Below are 15,291 nucleotides of genomic sequence, written 5' to 3'. Positions count from 1 at the left end.
CCTGTAGTCCCAGCTACTCTGTAGGCTAAGGCAAGAGAATCACTTAAGCCCAAGAGTTGGAGGTTGCTGTGAGTTGTGATGCCACAACACTCTACCAAGGGCGATAAAGTGAGACTCTGTCTCAATAAAAAAATAAATAAATATTAAAAAGAAAGAAAAAAACAAAGTAAGAATCTGACGGAAGAGCGCTGGGAGCTGTGGCTATTCTTGGAGGGAAAAAGTGAGCATCAGCATTCTATACAGGCATGAACTTCACACCAAGGAAGACCTAAATGAATGTTCATTCAATTATCAAGGCAAGCAAAACTTTAGCATGGCTAAAGATTTCCCCCAAAACCCAGCATATAAAGATGCTTACTGTAGGAAGAAACAAATCAGGATATACAAAATAACACCTTTACAACAGCACTTTCACATAAAAAGTTTGACAGAGACCAGTTTAATAAGGTATTGTTGCTCCTATACAGTATTAATGAATTCTCTGAAAACACTGTAAGTACGCAAATGTTATTTCATAAAATATGAAGTAGCATAAATGCTGAGAAATATTACATTAGACCTAAGACACTGTACCTAGAAAAAAACAAAAGAATTAAGCAATTTTAATGTTGATATTTAATGAAACATTTTGTTTAGAACATTAAATGTCTCCCACAGATTAAAGGTGTGTGTGTGGGGTGAGGGGCCAACAAAGAATTTTAAGTTTTAATATGGAAGAGAGCTAAAAATGTTAGAAAAAATATTTTAATTTGGTTATAAATAGAAATGACGTTCCTATATAGGTTAACAGAATGGTGAAAGATAAAGGGAAAAGCGCCTTTAGAAAATTAAAGGCGGTATCTATAAAAACAATGACAAGAACACCACAGATGACAATCAAGGGAGCAATTGCAAAATTTTTAATGAGATGATGGAAGAAGAGATTATGACCTTCTGGGTAAATTATCAAGGTTCCATTAGTTAAAACTCTTGTTTTTAGTAGCATTTCGTTTCGTGTCCCATCCCTGCTTAAAATCTTCAATAGTTTCCCAGGAGACTTAAAACAAGTTGAAAAACCCAGCAGATGGCCTACTAAGCCTTTTCAAGATCTGGCCCCTGCCTACTTCCACTTCATTACCTGATTCTCTACTTTTTAGCCATTTTGGATTTCTTTCAGTTCTGTTTTTCAAAAGCTTCTCCCTGTCTCTCTCTCACCCTACCTCAGGGCATTTGTACCTTAAGACTAGAAAACTTCCCCAACCTGAGCAGGTCTTTCTCACCTTTCAGGTCTCACTAAAATGTTACTTCCTCAGGGCGACCATCCTACCTCCTTCCCAAGAACAGATTCTCCACCCTTCCCCTGTTACATATACCCAGACTTTTTCCAGTAAAAGTTACACCTGCCTCCCCTTCCACATCCTCCATCTCTGCCACCCCAAGGCAGCAAGACAATCCCTTTCTCTTCACCTTACCCAGCACGAAGATGACAAGGATGAAGACCATTATGATCCACTTAATGAACAGTAAGTATATTTTCTTTCTATAATTTGAATAACATTTTCTTTTTACTGATTTACTTTATTATAATAAAGTATACAATACATATAACATACAAAATATGTTAATTGTTTATATTATTGGTAAGTCAACAGTAGGCTATTAGTAGTTAAGTTTTGGGAGAGTCCAATATTATCCTTACAAAGACTACTTTCAGGAATCATTTCTATAGTTCATTACCAGAGAAGTTTCTCTGAATGCGTAGAACACACACACAAAAAATGTTTACAGTTATACTCAGGTTTTTAACTGTGGGGGGTGGGGGCTCAGCACTCCTAACTCCTGAGTTATACGAGGTTCCATTTTACCCACAATGTGCTCCGTAGTTCTCCTCTGCCTCCATCTCAAGACTAAATTCTTTAAGGACAGGGCCAACTTCCATTTTATTTATCACTCAATGCAGCCTCTAGCACAGTCAGGCACACAGTAAGTACACATTAAGTATCTGCTAAAAGAACAAAGTGAAGAACAGATCCTCAAGATGTAATACAAATAATCTGAGAAATAACTGATGAAGTACAAAACACCACTTTGCACAAAATTAGCCAACTATTTTCAATAAGTACAATTAAGATCAAACTTTCTCTTTTCTCTTGCATTGCTAAACGTGAATTTAGTAATATTAGTAATAAAGATTACCGGCAATTAAAGTCAATATGCCCCATAAGAGGCTCACAAACCAGGGCATGGTGTGTGTCTTGGTGTGTGGATAAATTCTAGGATATGTCATGTCTTAACCAGCTCTGGTAAACTCTGAAGGATTCTACTCAGCAGGAAACTAGTTTCTACAATTGGCTGATGTCAGGTGAATGGGGCAAATCCAAGTTAGTAAGCTGTTCTTACTATTATCAACTGTGTGTGTTCAATCGGATTAATATAATCAAGAATCTAATCTTTAAAAATAATACAAAATCTAAAATGGGGATCTGAAACTACAACTTACCTAAAATAATTTAAGGCAATCAGAAAAAATGTTATTTATCCATTGTTTGTTAATTTCCAGAAACTAAAGTTGTTTTTTACTATCAGAAACACTATCTCCTTCTAAGTCAAAGACGTTTCATTCTCAGAAAGCACTGTGAGATTATGAAGGATACAAAACAATAGAATCATATGGCCATAGCTGTTAAGTACTCAAAACAAAAAGGCCTATTTCAAGCCAGTTATAATTAAATTGACAGTAAACTATCAATATCAGAGCAGTGCCTGTGTATCTAACCTATTTGTTATTAAAAATCCAGACATAACCTACCACACAAGGAGTTACTGATTTACCTGCCTGACACTTGTAAGGGTCCCTTTCCACAGAGAAACGTTCATGTAAAAGCAATGAAAATAAGATACAGTAACACTTTACTTCCAACCAAATCATTCTGCTCCTCTACTATGTGTACCCAAAAAATAACATCCTAAACTACCCTACAACAGTGCCCATCTATACAAGCAATATACCCTACAACAGTGCCCATCTATACAAGCAATATACTGAACAAAAGAGAAAATTTGCTCACGTGGCTGAGATCAACCTGTGCTGTACAACTGGATCAAATTCTATGTTCCCAGTTGAGCTTTACTTCCCAGCCCACCCTAAAAGGTAACTAAGAAGAAAATGATGCAGGCAGCAAAAAGCAGCTACGGTACCTTGCATGACAAGCCATTTCCAAATAGGTAATGTGACTAAATACCTGCATTTTATGAAACCTGCTCGATGACATGTGCAGTAGACATGGATCTATCAAAGGGGATTAGGGCCCAAACAATACAATGCACAATGTTGTTACCTTAAAATCCAGAAAACCCAATTATTTTGCCCATGGTCTTATATCTGACTTTTTTCTTGCACAATAAATACTTTTAACTTGATTTCTTTTTCCTGTATTTCCATCATATCCCCAAGAATGCTGCATTTGATTTGCTGGTTGAAAAAAAAAATCAAACAAAAATAAAATCAAAACCACAAACACAAGGTAATTTATACCATTTGTAGTACAGTCCTTTATGTTCTGTTATGTATTATGTTTAGGGGAAAACTTATGAAAATACAAAAAGGACCAAGAAATGATAATATGTGTAAGAAGATTTTTTTAAAGACATCTTGTAAGAGCTACACAATTTCGCTTATCAGTGTCTGATGATAAAGGGACCCAGGTGAAGTAACTATGGTTTTAAAAACTTGCAATGGCAAGATGGAAATGTTCTAAAACTGGACTGTTATGATAGTTATACAACTCCATAAATTTACTAAAAAAAAAAATCAGTGAATGCTACACAGAAAAAGGGTGAATTTTATGGTATGTAAAACACCTCATTAAAGCTATTAAAATAAATGCACACTGAAAAACTGTACATTGTAATGAAATCCACAAAAGTTCTTACATATAGCCGACATCTGTGTAGAACAACTGCTTTGGCCAAGATGATTTCTGGCCCTGAGGCCCTACAATATTCATCACTACTTTTCTACCTTTGATAAGTGACAAAAGTGCTTTTCATCAATTACAGACAAAAGTGTTAAGTCCTTTTCCTCCCTAACATGGACCTCTAAAAAGTGTTCTTTTAGGCTAAATAACTATTTAGCTCTCTTAATGATGGGTCTTGTTTAAAGAAAAACACAAAACAATCGCCAAGTGGCTTTAAGTAGCAGAAAACTCTACTTTCAAGTTAAAAAATGTTTAGAGTCCAACCTCTATGTATTAAGAAACAAAAACATACCTCTATAAAATCTCACCTCTGGATTTTATTTCACTGGAGTTGTTGTAATTGTAAAGATGCTTATCTGCAAATTGTAATGGCTGCCATTTTATTTTAAGAGTACATCTAAACCACAAAATTGAATTCAAGGAGTACCTTCATAGCCTTTATTAGTATGGCAAATTTAATCAAAGTCAGGCAAAAGTTATAATGGAACATGCAGAAACATGAAATACCAAGTGGTTAATTAGAAACAGCTACCACACTTTGAGCATAAATGATTATGTACAACCTTCATCTATAAAGAAACAGAACTAATGACCTTCTATTAGAAAAGTCTGTACTTACGGTTATCCTATCCAACAGTCATAATGGATCTGAGACCAGCCTCCTATGTGACTAAAGGTCAGCCAGTCTTGTCATGTAACCCATGAACTCCTGGAAGCCTATTTAGACCTCCAGTACACCCCAAGTATAACGTACGGTAGGAACACAAAGTACACTTGGAGAATCAGACTCCTAAAGAGAAGTAAAAAGCATGGCTGTGAAGAGCACAACTTCAAGTCAGACCGGTTTGGATGGCAATTTTGGCTCTTCTGCTGACTAGCTGGGTAATCTGGGCAAATTATTTTATTTCTCTAAGCCCATCTGACATGTATTGAGGAAATAAGAAAAACATCTACCTCATTAGAGATATTGTAAGAACACACATACATACATGCAATATGTACATGCAGATACATGCAGAACACACATACATGCAGAACACACATACATACATGCAGATACTATGTGCCACAGTATCTGATATTCAGCAAGGCTCAATAAATAAATTATAATTATTATAAAGAAGATAGACTGCCCAAATAGAGACCACAGCAAACACTTGACCCTGATTAGAACTATCCCAAACACAAATGTTTCTAAGTGAAGAACTTTATTCAAACTACTGACAACCAATTTCAAAGATGTAAATGGGCTAGGTTCCTTTAACCTAATAATTTTCTGGTAATTCCCAAATGTGCAATGTTTAAATGTTATCAGTCTCTTTAGGTAGAAGGTCCTCATCTTCAGCTTTCACACGTGTCCACAGACTTGCACCAAACTTCATACGTTAGTATGAAGAAATGTACAAACTCATTCTCTCTCTTTTCATCACTTTCTTTCCTCTCTCACTTTCTCTCTCTCTCTCTTACACATTCAGGGAAACGACTCCAGTAACAAACAAGCAAACTATACAAATGAACCCTGAAAGTACAGTCTTGAACTGTATACTTTAAATGGGTGAATTGTGGAGTGTGTGAATTATATCTGAATAAAGATGTTATTTAAAAAAAAAAAAGAAATGTACAAACTCAAATGAGACCAGACCTTTGAGTAATTCAGTCATCCACCCACTGTTATATACAAAGGAAACATTCAAAAAACTATCAAAAATTAAAATCTGAACACTGAAATCATGCATCACAAACAAAAGATTTCTAATGTTGAGTTTAACATTGAAAGCAAATTGGGACAACCTCCAAACAGAAAGTTTAAATGCGGTCTTTCAATTGTATTTTCCTAAGTTGATGGTAAAGAACCTTTAAGAGTCTATCTCCCCCTCTATCAAAGAATTTGCTGTTGCCAAAAACAACAACAAAAAGAAAACAAACCGTTAAAATCTAAAATTACCCAGCTCTGAGTAAGCTGTCTTTTCTACTTAGAAAGCAACATTTAATGCTTCATATTTTTTTTGTTCTTGTACCAAAGTTAAGGGTTATCTAAAGGACTTCCCTCACATTTTGGATCTATGCATGTGGATTCATTTGTTCTTAAATGCTTGGCATCTATTACCTAACAAAGTCATATCCCCACAATAATTGCCCCCAAATAAAGTACTATATTAGTATACCTTCTAATATCGATAAGAAATAAAGGAGATAACCACCAAAGTTATCAAAATGGAAGGGAGAAAATGTTAAATTTTAACAGACATGCTAAAGAAAACTCATTTTCCCTGCTTTCTTTACAGATTTCCTACAGCCAATTTCTCAGATATAGCTAAATTTTCTATTACAAAGTAAAATGAGGTGTAAATCATAATGAAAGGTTAATTTTCTAAAGAGAAGTCATTGTCATTTCCAACAAAGCAACTATTGTTGAGAGTCAGATTCTTGGACACAGTGGTGAAACAAGGCTGCGGGGGAAAGCATACTTAAAGGAATGTCTCCACCTTTTCCAGTTTGTAATGTTAACAAAATTGTACCTTCAAAGTGGAAAAACCATGTAAAATCTGGTTTTCATTAAATGAAACTACCTTAACCCCATGCAGTATATTTGGAACAGAATACATTTGATTAGCAATCAGTCAACCTTCCATTACTCATCTATGTGAGATGGCCCTGCAATTTCTTTCAATGGGAGCCTTTCCTTTTAAAGCCCCAGGGAACACTCACAGATGCCACTCTCTGATTTAAATAACTCCAACAAAATTACAATAAAAACGATGGCAGATTTAGCTAGGGAACTTGCAAAAGTAAAATCAAAAGCCTGAGATAAAGAGGTAAAAAAATCCCTACCACAAGCCCCTAAATCATGAATAAATTATTAAGACTGAGCAGGAAATAAAGGAATATTCTCTGGAGAAAGAATGCTATTTCTAATTTTTTTTTAACAGAGCAAATTTTTTTAAAAAAATGAGGCTTAGGAAATATGCTAAATAAAGAAAATTCTAATACAAAACTGTTTTTAATAAATATATATATATCAAATCAATTGTTGTATTAGTTATGTTAAAAAGGCAAGACAAGTCAAAGAGATTTGATGCTCTTTGTAAATGAGGAACCCCCAACTACTCTGAAATGGTGGATTATTTAACACTCTTGGAATGGTTAACCTTTATTTAGTATGCCTCTTTTGGAGTTCTATTATTTAATACAGCCAAACGCAATTTTTTTTCCCCAATTAGGTTTTCTTGTACTTGTGAAATGCTCAGCATACACAGTGCTGGCAGCTTTAGTTCTACAGCTTTTCTCTTTTGGCTCCTTCCCGCCCTCAAACCCCCCCCCCCAAAAAAAAGATTTCCTTCCCAAATGTTCTCTTCTCTGCATTTGTCAACAGAAACACCCACTGGTGGTGTCAAACTGGTAATGCTGCTGCAGGCTTCCTTACTCCCGGTTCCAGTGTCAACGTCAAAAATGCTCAACCCTAAAACAGTACTTTTAATACAGAAATTAAAAGGCTTGGTAGATACTGAACTATCATATTCTCAAATATTTAAAATACACACCTTTTATAAACTTATTAATGAGCCCTAAGTGGGCTGTGGAATATATTTATACTAACCCCTTCAACACTAAAGACACAGGGACAAGTAATTATAGTTGCCTCACATTCTATGAATAAAATATTTTAAAACACTTAAAGGAATTAAAAACAAATTTGCATCCAAATGTCATTCACATATAATTCCGAACAGCCTCGGTAAAGACTTCTTTTTTTGTAACCCTACAGCAAGAAAGGAACAAGCTGGAAATGTTCCAGCAGATGTTAAAACGATAACCCTATTCTATACATATTTATGTCTCCTGTTTCAGTCACATGCTCGCAAATTAATTTGTATCTTTACATTAACTACATAACCATCACGTTCAAACAAACCTAAGTCAGATGCACGGAAACAAATTATTCTATGTCAACCAATACTTTCTAAAATCAGCTTAAATTTCAGCCAATTAAAATAGATTGTTAACAGAATAATGATCCGCAACTACTTAACTATCACCGCACTCGTCTAATTACACCGTAGAGATACTAAGGTCAGGCTTTTCTTATTCAGGCATCTGTGCTTTAACACTCAAGTGAAGCGAAAAACAAAACCCTGAAGGAAGATCTGCTTTTACACTGAAATATGTTCAGGTTATTTTTTCCCCCAACGTGGGCACAAAACGTGTCAATGCGAGAAGGACCTGTTCGTTCTGCGAGACGGTTCCAAACCCCAGGATTCAATTTCTATTAGGGTCCAAAGGGTATGAAGGTCCGAGAAGGGGCCAATTTCTGCTTCTTCCCACTATGCCCGTGGTAAACTTCATAGCAACGCCTGAAACTTGTTCGGGAAACGTTGCGGGAGCCTCGGAGCCGACAGAGGGTCTTTAGCCCACCCTCGCGGGCAGCCAAGGTCAGAAGGGCCGGGGACGCAGCTCGCAGCCCCTGGCAAGTATGTGGCTCCCTCGGAACTCGGGCAGGGGGCTCCGGCGCGATGGCTCCTCCTCGGCACCAGTGGAGAGGGGCTTCCCTCGCCGCAAGCCCCGAGGAGCTAGCGCCGCGGGGGCGGCGGGGCGGGGACGCCGCAGACCCGCTGCCGAGGGGAGCCCTGCGGGGCGGCCTCGACCCGCCACCCCTCTTTCACACTCTCTCGCCTTCCTTCACACCCCAAAATGAAGCCCCAGTCACTCCGGGGAAGCCCTTCCGCGATGAAGCGCCAGAGAGGCCACTCCAGACTGGGACGCCTTAGCCCCGTCGCCCCGCTCCGAGGGGACCAGCGCCGCCGCCCCTTCTCTTCTTCGCCCAGGGGAAATGGGTGAGTCCCCTCGCTTGGGAAAAACTGAGTGGACACGGGGCCGAAGTGTCACTGAGAAGGCCTGGCAGGTAGGTGCCGGCGCCACTACTCACCCAGCTGAGTCCCCCGCCTCCAGCAGGGGACCCCACAGCTCCTGAGGCCGCCGTCGCTTCTGTACCTTCCCCAGCCGCACAGACAACTAACCGAAACCTCCGGCCCCGCCCTCTAACAGACGCGAACGCGCAGCCTAATTTGCTAACTACCCTGCCCCGGCCGGAGCGCTCGGACCAATGAGGAAGCCTCTCAGGCCCCGCTGAGTTCCGCCTTCGCCACGCCCACTTTTGGTTACAGCCAATACGGAGAGAGCGCTCGTCCTCGGGCTCGTGCTCGCGCATCCTGGTCGCGCAGCTGGTGCTCGAGACTCCCAAGCCAGAACGCTGATTCCCCGTACAAGCTCGCTTGCGCGCGCACGCGCACGCGCGTGCCGCGCCTCCTAGCACGCCAGGTTTGGTTGCCCCGCCAGACCCTAGCAACCTGGGCTGGCGAGGCTGGAACGGGCGGGGCCCAAGCCTGGAGCTGTTGCCGGGGGAGGGGGAAAGGGAAGGGGAAAGGGAAGAGGGAAAGGGAGGGGGGAGATCGTGACTGAGAAAGGGGTGGCTGCGGAGGAGGGAGGGGGCGAGGAGGCCCCGGAATCCGCCTGTCACTGCGGAAAAAAAGGGGGAATCCTGCCTGCAGCGCAGCTATCCTGGCCTCCCTCCGAAGGGACCCGTGCGGGGGGAGGAGAGGTCGTGGAAGGGAGGAAGAACACATTTGGGGCGGGAGCTGAGGCACTGCTTGGAAATAAAGGATGGAGGATGGTTTATCTCTGTCGTTGGTAAAAATGATGTGGAAGTCCATTGCTGCTGGTGCCCAACTGTTGCAGCTGCTCATACACACACACACACACACACACACACACACATATATACACACTCACACATATACTCATCCAGCAGCCTGCGATCCCTTGGGTGAGTTAGGAGCAAAGAACTAGCAGCTTGAGGATTCCCTACACAGCAGTTGGGTGTATGCAATGGGCTGTTGCAGCAGCAGCCCACAGCTCCACTTGGGTCCGATGCTCTGCTACACAAGATTCCCCAGCTAGCATGAAAGCAATGAAGTCATCGCCCGACCAGGAGAAATGTAAAGATCTTAATACCCACCACGGACCAGGTTTCCCAGGAGAATGAAGAGGTGATGAAATGGAACAAGATATATTTCCAATGCAACTGTTTGAAAATTAAGAAAAAGAATTTTTAAAGAAAGACATTGCAGACAAATCTATGTAAAACTGCATAGGAAAATAGGGTCTTTTTTTTGGTTTTTAAGACAAGAACATAAGATATGAAGTGTATGAGGTCATAGCTGACACCAAATTAGAAATATGCAGTACTGTAATAGGAAATAGATATCTTGGATAAAATCCACTTAAGCTATTGCTGTCGTGAATCTGGTAACAATATGTAGTATGCTGGGTTTGAGCCCCTTGATGCCAAGTCAATATGGTATTCTTTTTGTAACATGGTGAATATTCGATAAGGAAATGAAAGCGCCTGCATTTTCTTTAGCTTTTCAGGAGGTATATTACAAAATTTTACAGGTAGGAGTAGTGAATTAGCAGTGAGAGAAAATGGAGTCAAAGGCAACAACAGAGGGCTTTGCAGAGTCTCCTGCCTCCTCCAGATGCAAAGTAACAGTGCTGTGACCTCAAGCTTCACCCACATGGAGCAATCGCTCCATTGTTATCCCTGTAGTTAGTGCTTTTGTACTAGGAATTTCAGCAGCCTTACTCTAAATCAAATGAAGAATGGTGTATCTGTATAGATCCAGAAGAAGATAAGGAAAAATCAATAACTGAACATCCATTGAAATAGGTCCAATTTAGTACATGGGTCATTATAAAAGTTTTGGGGTACATAAAAATCAAGAAACGTAAAATCTGCGCTGATGGAAGCAAATGAAGTTAGTCCTCCTAGCAACGCTCATGACCAGAGCAAGCCGAAACCTGCAGAGGTGAATGAGAAAAGACACAGTTGACTGTGTTTCTTGGAAGTGAAATAATGGGCCAAAATGCAGTCTGTCTCAAAACTTTCATAGTGATTCATGGATTACATAGTAATATTTGCTGTCTTATAATGTGCCATCCATATATACAAATAAGACCTTCCACTTAGGAACATTTGCTTTGATCTGGTTTTGAGTAGTGGTGAGGGGTTTCTTTTCTTTCTTTCTTTCTTTCTTCTTCTTTTTTTTTTTTTGACAGAGTCTCATTTTGTCCCCCTCAGTAGAATGATAGAGTGCCCTGGTGTTACAGCTCACAGCCACCTCAAATTCTTGGGCTTAAGCAATCCTCTTGCCTCACCCTCCCAAGTAGCTGGGACTACAGGTGCCCACCACAATACCCGGTTGTTTTTAGAGGGGGAATGAGGGGGATCTCACTCTTGCTCAGTGCTGGTCTGGAACCTGTGAGCTCAAGCAATCCACCCCCCTCAGCCTCCTAGAGTGCTAGGATTGCAGGTGAAAGCCACCATGCCTGGCTCTGGTGAGGGGCTTCTTAAAGTCACAGCCAATTCAGTTAATTCCTCTTTGGGTCAAAAGCTAACATTTCTAAATTAGCCAGACGTTACGGGGGGTGCTCGAAGCCCCAGCTACTCCGGAGGCTGAGGCAGAAAGATCTCTTGAGCCAACAAGTTTGAAGTTGCTATGAGCTAGGTTGACGCCATGGCACTCTAGTAAGAGTTAAAAACTTATCATTCAGCCACTTAACTGTGCTCTTGTCTTATATGGAAAGAACACTAATACCACTGAATGAATGCCTGCTATGTGCCAAGAACTTTACATATATTTAGGGTTGCCAGATAAAATATACGATGCCTTATTAAATTTGAATTTTAATGGTCAATGAATAATTTTTTAGTATAAGGATGTACTTTTATCCCAGATACATGTGGGACAAAGCTATAAGACTAAAGACCTCTAACCCTTGTCAAAAAAACAAAAAACAAAACATTTATGAAATGCCCTCTGGGTTTAGACCTCATAAGGCAATCAGGAAATCAGGATCTGGGAGAAAAGCCTAAGAACCATACCAATGTGTAAATTTGTAGTGTTTGTAGAAAGAGGCATACATATTATACTAAAAAATTCTTTGCTATGTATCTGAAATTCAAATTTAAATGCGCATCCTCTATTTTTATTTGCTAAATCTGGCGACCCTAGATACATCATCTGTAATCCTCACAATTCTCTGCAAGATTCTTACATCTTCCAGAAGAAAAAACAGTTTCAGAGCCTCCCTAGCATCTATTTGCTCCTTTGCCCTTCCCTCAGAATCCCAACTGTGTTCGGGTATCTACACCCTCCACACTTCCAAGGGCTGAGTCCCAATTAGGATCAATAAATGTGTGACCCAATTAGAATGAAGGAAAGGACTTAACATCCCATGATTCTAGAGAGAGAGTTTTTCCCTGTAGATCCTGCGAGATGAGCAAGGAAACAAGTACCTCAGTTGCAGCTGGCAGCCATTTTGTGACTAAGAGGAAAACCCGTCTTAGGTCAAAGCCTCCACATTAAATAAGGCAGAGTTGAAAAATAGAAAGGAAGAAAAGAAAAGAGAACTGGGTTCTTGATGACACCACTGAGTTGCTCAATTAAACGTATTCTGCCTTTTTCTTGCATTTAAGACGGTTTGAGTTAGAGTTTCTATTAGATGCCACAGAAGCATTGCACTACAGATGTCAGAACACGAGCGCTACTCATTATGAGTCTCAATAATAAATAAACAAGCGGTAATCAAGACGGGAGACATTTTTATCCTGAATATATGTGGGACAAGTCTAGAAAACGAAATAAGCCTCTATTCATTGTCAAAAAGCATTTATGAAATGCCCATCTGGGCCTAGACCTCATAATGCAATCAGGATCCAGGAGAAAAGCTTGAGAATCAAATCAATGTGTAAATTTATAGTGTTTGCCGGAAGAGGTGAGTATTAGTTATTCTTTAGCCCTGCTCAGAGCTTAAATCACACTGTCAGATCTTACATGTTTTCATTTAACGTTTATACCATTTGGGAAAAATGTCATTTTGGAAATTTCAGTCCAATATGTCATTGTTAACTATTTAATCCCTGTTCTCCAGGCACTAAGTTTAACCATGAACAGTGTGAAAAGAACGGAAATATTGGCCTCAACACCTTAATCGATGTCCTTCTGCACCTTGAAGGACTGCAAACTTAACTGCAGTTCTTTCTCTCTTTTAAATTTTTTCCAGGACATTGTTGTTGCGACCAAATGTGCTAAACAATGACTACCACAATCATAGACAATGAGAAGTTAGCCAGAGAGCTATAAATAGTAATCAAATCCTAATGTCTTGTAGGAGTTTGGTAGCAAGAATTAAATAAAAGCATTTTTGTTTGTTCCATGTTAAAAAGAAAAAAAAAAAGGAAGGAAGGAGGGAGGGAAGGAGGAGAAAAAGAAAGAAAAGAAATGTTAGCTTCAAACGACCCCAGAAAGAAAACCACACCAGAATAGAATGCCATATGAAAGTGGTTTGTTGCCATGGCAGTGTAGCTTAGTGGCTACAATTATGGACTTGGGAGCCAGATTGTCTGGGTTCGAATGCTAGCTCTACTTATGTTTTGGGCAAATTGCTCAACTTCTCTGTGGCTCGGTTTCCTTCTCTATAAAATGGAGATGATGACGGTAATAATAATGCTTCCCTCACAGGTTTAAGTGAGTCGACTATTTGTGAAATGCTTAGGAGAGTACCTGGCCCATTGTAAGGACTTTATAGGGATTAGCTATTACTGAGCAGGCTTAACTCCATGGGCTATGGACATGAAGCAGTTTCTTTTTCTCCAATCATTGTTTTTAGAAATGTTTTTTGGCAAATTTGCCTTTCACATCCTTTCATATTTTGGATAATTTTTCTGACTTTTAGGTCTTTTTCAGACATTACAAATCAATCCAATTTAAAACTTCTTTCCCCACCTTCCTACCACTATTACCTGCCAGGCCTGTGGCTCAAGGCACCCGAAGTCACCAGGGGATGTGGTAAGTACTTATACTTCTCCTCCAGTTCCTTGGAAGGTGTGGTCAGTTCCCTCCCCAAGCCTAACTCCTCTGACCACAGGGGATTATAGGAGACTGAAGGGAGAAGGAACCATCAGCTCTTGGCTTAACAACCCATTAAAGCCCCTTTGAATGTGCACTGCACTTAGTGTCTCACTTCTAACAAATAATATGTGGCAAAAGTGACTGTCACAGACGGTCATCACCTGAGACTAGGTTTTAAAAGGTGTTACAGCTTCTCCTTGCTATCTCTCTCTTGAATCACTCACTAAGGGGGAAGCCAGGTACATTTTGTTAGGGTGCTCTCAAGATACCCTATGGAGAGAGGCCCATGGTGAGGAAATGAAGCCTCCTGCCAATAGCCATGTAAGTACGCCATCTTGTAAGCAGATGCTCCAGCTCCAGTCAAGGCCTTGGTGACTGCAGCCCCAGCTGACATCCTGAATGCAACCTCACAAAAGACCCTGAGCTAGAATGACCCAGCTAAGCCACTCCTGAATTCCTGATCCACAGAAACTGTGAGATGACAAATGTCTGTTGTTTTAAGCCACTAAGTTTTGGGGTAATTTGTTATACAATAATAAGTAACTGATACAAGTGGTTCCTATCTCTATTTTATAGATAAGGTGTTAGTAACCTTCCCAAGCTTACACAGCCAGTAGGCAGTGGAATCACAGAAGCCTAAGTCTTAACCATTAAGAAACATCTTCCCAGCAGTAGAAACCATTTAGGTGCCAGGAACTTTTCTTATATTGTTCCATTTATTCCCACAATAGCTCTGAGAAGATAACTTTCTGCCTTTCAAAAAGGTATCACCTTATGGGAATCAAATGGTCATGATGTACATGAGTGGGGCATCACTGCTGTCCATTTCATTGTTGTCTTTTGCTTATTGCTTAGCTCAAGTGGAAGCTGACTTGATGAGCATCTTATTACTATCCCTCACTGAAAGGGTATTTTGTTTTGTTTTATTTTGTTTTGAGACAGAGTTTCACTTTGTCACCTTTGGTAGAGTGCTGTGGCCTCAGCTCACAGCAACCTCAAACTTTTCAGCTTAAGTGATTCATTCTCATTCATATTCTCTCTCTCTCTCTTTCCCTCCTTGAGCTGGGACATCCACTTTTCCTGCCCTCAGGCATTAGAACTCCTGGTTCTCAGGCCTTTGGACTCTAGGACTTACACCAATGGGCCCTAACTGGACTATGCCACCAGACTTCCCTATTCTCCAGCTTGAAGATAGCATATCTTGGAACTTCCTAGATTGTATAATTGTATGAGCCAATTCCAATAATAAATCTCTCATCTCTTTCTCTATATATCTAGATAGATAGACAGACAGATATTTCCTATTGATTCTATTTCTCTGGAGAACTCTGACGAATATACTCAAGTCTCGATTTCACTTTCTCTAA

General features: G+C 40.0%; 1 protein-coding gene across 1 annotated transcript in view; it reads right to left on the bottom strand.

Annotated features, from left to right (window-relative positions):
* Positions 1-8,968, bottom strand: part of CDKL5 (cyclin dependent kinase like 5) — a 198,420-nt gene extending 189,452 nt beyond the window's left edge. The window contains exon 1 of the mRNA XM_003791877.3: positions 8,881-8,968. The gene's annotated coding sequence lies outside the window, so the exon portion shown is untranslated. The remainder of the gene's footprint in view (positions 1-8,880) is intronic.
* Between the last annotated feature and the right edge of the window lie 6,323 nt (positions 8,969-15,291).

The sequence above is a fragment of the Otolemur garnettii genome, unplaced genomic scaffold, assembly GCF_000181295.1.
Source record: "Otolemur garnettii isolate 467f Iridium unplaced genomic scaffold, OtoGar3 scaffold00051, whole genome shotgun sequence".
NCBI classification, from domain to species: Eukaryota; Metazoa; Chordata; class Mammalia; order Primates; family Galagidae; genus Otolemur; species Otolemur garnettii.
The sequence above is the reverse complement of the archived record's forward strand: the minus strand, read 5'-3'. Positions and strand labels throughout refer to the sequence as shown.